This window comes from Mustela nivalis (genome assembly GCF_964662115.1).
Source record: "Mustela nivalis genome assembly, chromosome: 18".
Lineage (NCBI taxonomy): Eukaryota > Metazoa > Chordata > Mammalia > Carnivora > Mustelidae > Mustela > Mustela nivalis.
This window is the reverse complement of record NC_139037.1, coordinates 49,379,175-49,385,868: the sequence shown is the minus strand read 5'-3', so window position 1 is coordinate 49,385,868 and position 6,694 is coordinate 49,379,175. Positions and strand designations below refer to the sequence as shown.

At 62.8% G+C, this 6,694-nt stretch overlaps 1 long non-coding RNA gene across 1 annotated transcript; it reads left to right on the top strand.

The window, feature by feature from the left end:
• Positions 1-4,039: 4,039 nt before the first annotated feature.
• LOC309853358 lies at positions 4,040-6,423 on the top strand. The gene is made up of 3 exons (XR_014305618.1): positions 4,040-4,177; positions 5,543-5,706; positions 6,337-6,423. It is a non-coding gene; the product is annotated as an uncharacterized lncRNA (long non-coding RNA).
• The last annotated feature ends 271 nt before the right edge of the window (positions 6,424-6,694 follow it).

Sequence of the window (6,694 nt, the reverse complement as noted above, 5' to 3'; positions counted from 1 at the left end):
GATGTGGGCCCAAGCAGAGGGAGGGACACAATTCTCTCCTTCTCCAAAGACCTCCCGCATAAGAAGGAGTTTTTCCTGCACCGATATCAGCCACAGCAACTTCTTTCAAGATATGTCTCCAAAGGCAAAGGAAACAAAAGCAAAAATAAACTTTTGGGCCTTGCCCTTTGGAGCTCTCCTCCACCCACTTGACGGGAGGCCGCCCAGTCAGGAACAGTGTCCTAAGCCCCTTAGATCTTCAGATCGCCTCGTCCGTCGCCTGGGAACACAGCAAGACCCTCCCAAGACAAGTGCCTCCGCACCCCGCGTCGGTCCCTTTCCCTGGCCAAGAGAGCCCATCCTCTGGTTCCGAGCTCCGTGCAGTTCAGGTGGGGCAGGACCTTGCTTGCAGAGATGGCCTCCCCTTCATAGAGGCCTGGGCCAAGCCGGGCCAGATGAGCAGGCTCCCGACCCCACAGCGAGCCAGGGACCCATCCTGCCCTGCCCTGCCGTGGCCCTGCCAGCCAGCAGTGCTCCCCGCCCCCTCTCCTCCCACACAGGGCAGCCACACTGGCTCTCACTCCAGCTCCAGGACCCTCTATAACACTTCGGGAGCCCTGCGACCCCGCGGCCCCTAGCGCCTTAAGTGTCCCTGGATCTCAGGGTGGTAGAGAATGCCAGCGCTCAGGGTCCAGTCTGAACCAGATCCAGGGACAGGGGGAGCTCCAGGGACAGGGGCAGCTCCCTGGACAGTGCTGCCCTGAGGCGGGCCCTAAGGGCGACCTTGGGGCCCTGGTCCCTAGGTCCCCAGAGCTTCCTGTGGGCCTTGTTGTCCCTGCCCCTTTCATGGGCTGGTGGGGACAAGGTCGTTGCTAAGATGGGAGTGGGACACTGGATGTTCAAGCCGGGAGCCAGACCCCAGGTACGCCCTGTTGGGGAGTGGGGTAAGGACCTCCTGAGGAGCAAGCTGCCTGGTGCGGGCAGGCCTGGGGATGTGGAGTGAGTAGGACACGGCGCCCCTTGTGTGGGAACCTGGGCAGACAGGGGGAAGAAGGAGGAGCTTTGCACAGACTGTGGTGACCTGAGGCCCCGCCTGTCACACTGCTCCCAACCTCTCCTGGCCCCAAGAGAGGGCACAGGCTCAGTCTCAGTCCATTATTCCAGGGACTGGACGCTGGCGTCTGGCTGAGATGGGAAGGGCCCCAGGTCCCTCAGCGTTGTCTGCCTGGAGGCCCCTCTGGGGGGAGCCCTGCGTGGACGGGGGAGGCAGCCTGGGCCGAGCCCCCCTGTTCTGTCTGGGTGTCTGTCTGGCGTGTCTTGCAGACAGTCTCCGCACCACAGGACAGGCCGGCTTTGTGTTGGACCATGACAACATTTTATTGAATATCAGCAGTCAACGGGGGCTCAGAACCAAGAGTGGGAGTCTTCTCCTGGGGACGGACACCAGCTTCTCCTTCAGAGGAAGGCGGAAGTCCCACGGAGGCCTAGGCGCTAGCGTCACCCACTTGGCAACTGTGCTGATGCAGGTGTGGGCACCTTTCGCGAGTTTGGGGCCCTGAGAGGCAGGTGGTGAGGCCGGAGGACCTGAGCCAGGGTTCAGCGTCCGGATTCCCGGACAGGGTCCCGACACATCTGCCTGGCCAGAGCCATAGCCCCAGGACTGCAAGGGGACCGCTGGAGACATCCACTCTGGTGGCTCCTGTCTCCTGCATTGAGGAACGGGAGGGCGGGGCCCACTGGCCCGGCCCTGCTGTCCCCAGACTGGGGTAACCTTTGATCCCCAGCGCTGACCTCGTGGGGAGTCTTGGATCCATAGGGCACACCCAGGACACAGGCAGACACACAGAGTTCCTTGAGCACTTGACCAGCTTTGGGTCAGAACTCAGGACTGCCCAAGGCCACAGGGGCTCGGATTCCTCAGTCTTCCTTTTGGTCGTGGTGGGGCTTGTGTCGTCTCCACTCCTGGGGGCGATCTGGCAATGCTGTGAGTCAGAGCAGAGGGATGCCTCCCCACCATCCCAGGATCCTGCCCAGAGACAGCAGTGAGGCGTCCCGCTGTTCCCAGGAGCACCAGAGGAAGAGCCGGACAGGGGAGGCCCCATGCCTGCTACTACTCTGCAGTGGGGCCTGAAGCCACCTGCCGGCCTGTGTCTCTCCACCAAGGTCTGCCAGCTCCTCGTTCCTGGGAGCGGGGGCCATGTCCCCAACCCCCACACCTGCATGGCGCACCCCTGGTATCTCGTGCCGTCCCTTACTAGGGTGCAGCCTGAGGAAGGTATAGGCCATAGTTGTGAGGACGCACTCTTCGTCCAGCATGTAGGCATCCCACAGCTTCATGGTGAGCGAAAAGGGGATCTGTGTGGAGAGTGGGTGTGGGAGGAGCCGCTTCAGGGTGGTCCAAGGGGGGCTCCACAGGGTGAAGGCCTCCCCACTGCCCAGTCCCTGACAACCCACTGACTGGGTCGGATGTTCCCCTGCAGCCAGCTGAGTGGGTGGCTGGGCTGTGCAGCAGGCCCGTCGGACCCAGCACACTTCTTGCAAGAAGTGAGAGATGCCACCACCCGGGCTTCGTCAGGGGTCCCAGCCTGCCCCTCTACTGCGGCTGCCCTGCAGGAGGGGGTTTTGAGTTCCAGGTCCAGCCCAGGTGCCCTGCAGGCCCTCTACCGTGCATGGCGTGGGTCTCCAAGCTCATCATCTGGGCCAGGGCTCAGAAGGCATCTTCCTCACCCAGGAGCATCAGGAGGAGTCTCACAGTGTCGCTCATCCACCGACAGTAGCCCACCTCCTGCAAGACGCAGATCCCATGGAATGGGCCACCTCGCTGGTGGGAAGTCAGGACATGGATAACTGCGCTCCCCACCCAGGTCCCAATCCGCCCACCGGCTCTTCAGGACCCAGCCCCGAGCGATAGCACCACAGCTGTGTAGGCCAGAGCCACCGGGTACCCAGCGTTCAGGGACTCAGGGGTCATCCATCGCCCTCACTGAGGCTGGCATCCCAGCCCAGTGTCAGTCCTAGGGTGCTGGGCCCCTCTCTTGCGTCTCTGGGACCATGGAACTGGAATCCCAACTGGGGGTCCCCCCTGCTCAGGCATCCTGGAGACAAAGGGCACCCGCAGGGCAGGAGGGCTGGCGGCAAGGACACTCACGGGGTAGTACACCGAATACGCTCGGAGGACATGGAACATGGCTCGCTGCTTGGGGACAGGGAGAGCACGGTGAGTGGCTCTTGTCTGACCAAGCTGCATGAGAGCCCCCGAGGAGTAGAGTGCATCCCCAGGGGACCCGCAGTCTTCAGCGAGGCGCAGTGGGGGACACTTGAGGTGGGGGATGTGGGTGGTGAGCATGGGACCCGGGGTGGGGCCCTGGCATTGGGAGGTTCATGGTCCAGGCTATAGTTATAAACAGTGTCCACTGTAGAAAATACAATGCCAGTCCACGCAGAAAATCATGCAGCGGGCTGTCTCCTTGACCGTGTGCCCTTTGTTCATCCATGTGTGTCCTCGCCCGGCTGAGTCTGGGCTGCCAAGCCCCCAGATCCCCGTAGTGCCCCCGGCCATGACCCCACCCCCAGCCTGGCTCCCCTTATACCAGCTCCACGCCTCCTTTATGGGTCTGCTCACGTGGCTTCCCAGAGAGGCCCTGGCCTGGAGCCCTCCCCATCACGGCAACCCCAGGGGGGAAGGAAGTGATCCCTGGGTCCTCTCGCTCATGTTCACCATGTGGCTGGATCATGTTTCCTGCCATTCCTCCCCTCTCCTCAGTGACCCCGTGTCCCCCACCCAGGAGTCCCCTGGATCGCGCCTGACCCTCCAAAGAGCTCCTGTGCCCCCAGAGCCCTGCTTGTCCCCGAGCCTCACCTTACGCCATAGCGGTCCCCCAACGTGACGTGGTTCCGGAAGGTCCGGTTCACGTCCAGGTCGATTTGCCTGATATCCTTGGAGGAGAGCTGGGCCTGCTCCTTCATTTTCTGGGGGCAGAACCAGGGAGGAGGAACCAGCATCAGGGCACAGAACCCCAACTGCCACTAACTGCCCCCAAAGCAGGGAGCGTCCCGAGCCGCCGCGTGACTTGGCCTGAGGACATGTCCTTCCTTCCCTGGTCTCTGAGAGGAGGCCCCCACAGGAGCCCATCCTGCCTGGGACACCTGCATCAGGGATCATACTCGGCAGCCCTGGAAGCCCAGGACACTCCCGAGGGTCAGCCTGCGGGTCTTCCCCTCCTCCGCACCGAGCCCTGTCCTCCTGGGCCCCGAGTTCGCCTCTCCCCACGGGGTACCCTCGGCTCCCGCCAGGACCTCCTCAAAGGGCCACGTCTCCGCTGAGGGCGCAAGGACTTAATTCGTAGAGCCCCTGTTGGGTGGACTTCACCTTCTCAATATGGAGAAGGAGGGCCCACACCTGACCCCTGACCTGGCGAGGGACCCTTGGTACACTCGAGGTCGCATCTGAAGGAATCAAGGCAGTGCTGCGACCCAGAATTAGGGCTGCCCCACTGAGCCCGGGGATTATGAGTCATCTGGAAGCTTCTGGTTTTGGGTCTCGGGGCGTCCCTCAAGAGGCTGGGTCTCCCTCTAGCTAGGCCGCTTTGCCACAAAGAGGAGGGGACTGGGGCCCGGACCCATTGCTCCCTCCGCCGCCCGCTTGGGCCTGGAGAGGCTTGGCTCTGCCAGCAGACTCACCCCAGACAGGGGCACTTCCGTGAGGTCGGGGTCCGGGGGAGGCACAGGCTTTACCCTCAACGCCAATGAGCCACAAGCCTTCTGTGGGCACAAGGCACCCACCTTCTCGCTGGGCCACAGTGGTCACAGTGGCATAGCATCTTTGCCCACATGTCGGTCATTCCTCCCCTCTCCTCAGTGCCCCCACATCTCCCGCTCAGAAGCCCCCTGGGTCGTGCCTGACACCCCGAGTAGCTCCGGGTCCCCAGAGCCCTGCTTATTCCCCAACCTCACATGACACCATAGCAGTCCCCCAACATGACGTGGTTCCGGAAGGTCTGGTTCACGTCCTGTTCCATTTGCCTGATGCCCTTGGAGAAGAGCCGGACCTGCCCCTAAATCTTCTGGGGGCAAAACCTGGGAGGAGGAGCCAGCATCAGCACACAGAATCCCAACTGCCACCAACTGCCCCCGAAGCAGAGCGCGTCCCGAGCTGCCCTGGGCCATGCCCTGCGGACAGCTCCATTCTTCCCCGGTCTCTGAGGCAGAGATCAGCTCGGTGTCCACAGTGCCTGGGACACTGCGTCAGGGATCACACTCAGGAGCCCTGGAGGCCCAGGACACTCCCGAGGGTCAGCCCCCGGGTCTTCACTGGAAGCTTCTGGTCCTGGCTCTCGGGGCGTCCTCTGAGAGGCTGGGACTCTCTCAAGCTGGGCCCCAAATGCCACGAAGAGGAGGGGACTGGGGCCCTGACCCGTTGCTCCCTCCACTGCCTGCTTGGGCCTGCAGAGGCTGGGGCTCTGCCAGAAGACTCGCCCAAGACAGGGGCATTCCCATGGGGTCAGGGTCTGGGGGAGGCAGGGAGCTTTACCCCCAATGCCAATGGGACATATGCCATCTGCAGGTGTGCAGCACCCACCTTCTCGCTGGGCCAGTGTGGTCCCAGTTGCGAAGCATCTTCGCCCACTTGTCGGCCCTGTGGGTCTCCTGGTGATGTTGCTGGAACAGGAGAAGGGAGCAGCAAATAAGCCACCCGGAGCAGGAGACCGGCCCACGGGTAACATCTAGGTGCTCTGCGGAGGGCGGCCAGCATGGGAACAGACTGAGAGGAGCCTAGGAGGCACAGGGCCATTCCCGCTGACCACGTCTCCAGGGGTCAGGTGTGTTCCCAGTATCGTGAGGTTTCCTGGGACAGTGGCTTAGGTGACATAGCCTTGGGGACAGCTTTGGGGACTGGGACTGCTCTTCCCTGGCCCCACGCCCACCCTCGGTGTCCTTCCCATGCCCCAGGACAGGCTCATACCTTGGCCTCATGGCTGCTGAGGCCCGGCAGCTCCTTTTCCCTGGAAGGCAAGAGAAACAGAGTCCTGAGGAACAGGCCCGGCCCCAGAGCCCCCAACACCTGGGAGAAAGGTCTGACCCTGGGGAGTGCTGGGGCTGCTAGCTGCCTGTGGCTCAAGGGGGAACAGCAGCAACCCACCTGTGGGTGAGAAGGCAGTTGCTGCCAGGTGGGCTGGACTGGGGTCCCTCAGCGGTCCCCCTGGAGAGACTTGCTCCTAAAGTGGGTTGGACCACTCCTAGTCCTGTCACTGCTGCCTCAGTGGCCCCTGTGACCATCAGTCTGAGGACACCACGGGCTCACGGATCCTGCATGCCCAGTGTCTAGCCTGCCACTCCCACACTGTGTCCTGCCTCCAGAGAGAGAAGTTCCTGTCAATGCATTCTGCCCCTGAGCTGGCCAGAGGAGGGCCCCAGGACTCACTGCAGGAGGCCGTGATGGTCCGTGAGCCTGCACAGTGAGACTGCACAGCGAGAGGTCAGCACCTTCCCGGGCGTCCCCTGAAGACACAACTGGGCGTGCCTGAAACAGAGAGGGTCCGTGGTCGGGGTCCCATCCAAGCCAGAGGAAAGCAGGGGGAAAGGAGGGAGCAGAATGGCTCCTCTCGCCCCTGCATCCTCAGGGAGCCCAGCACCCTCGGAAAAGGGCCCAGCATGAGAGGCAGGCCTTGTTGGCTCTGGGAGCAGCCTGACAGCGGTGCCTTAGTCTACCAGAGAT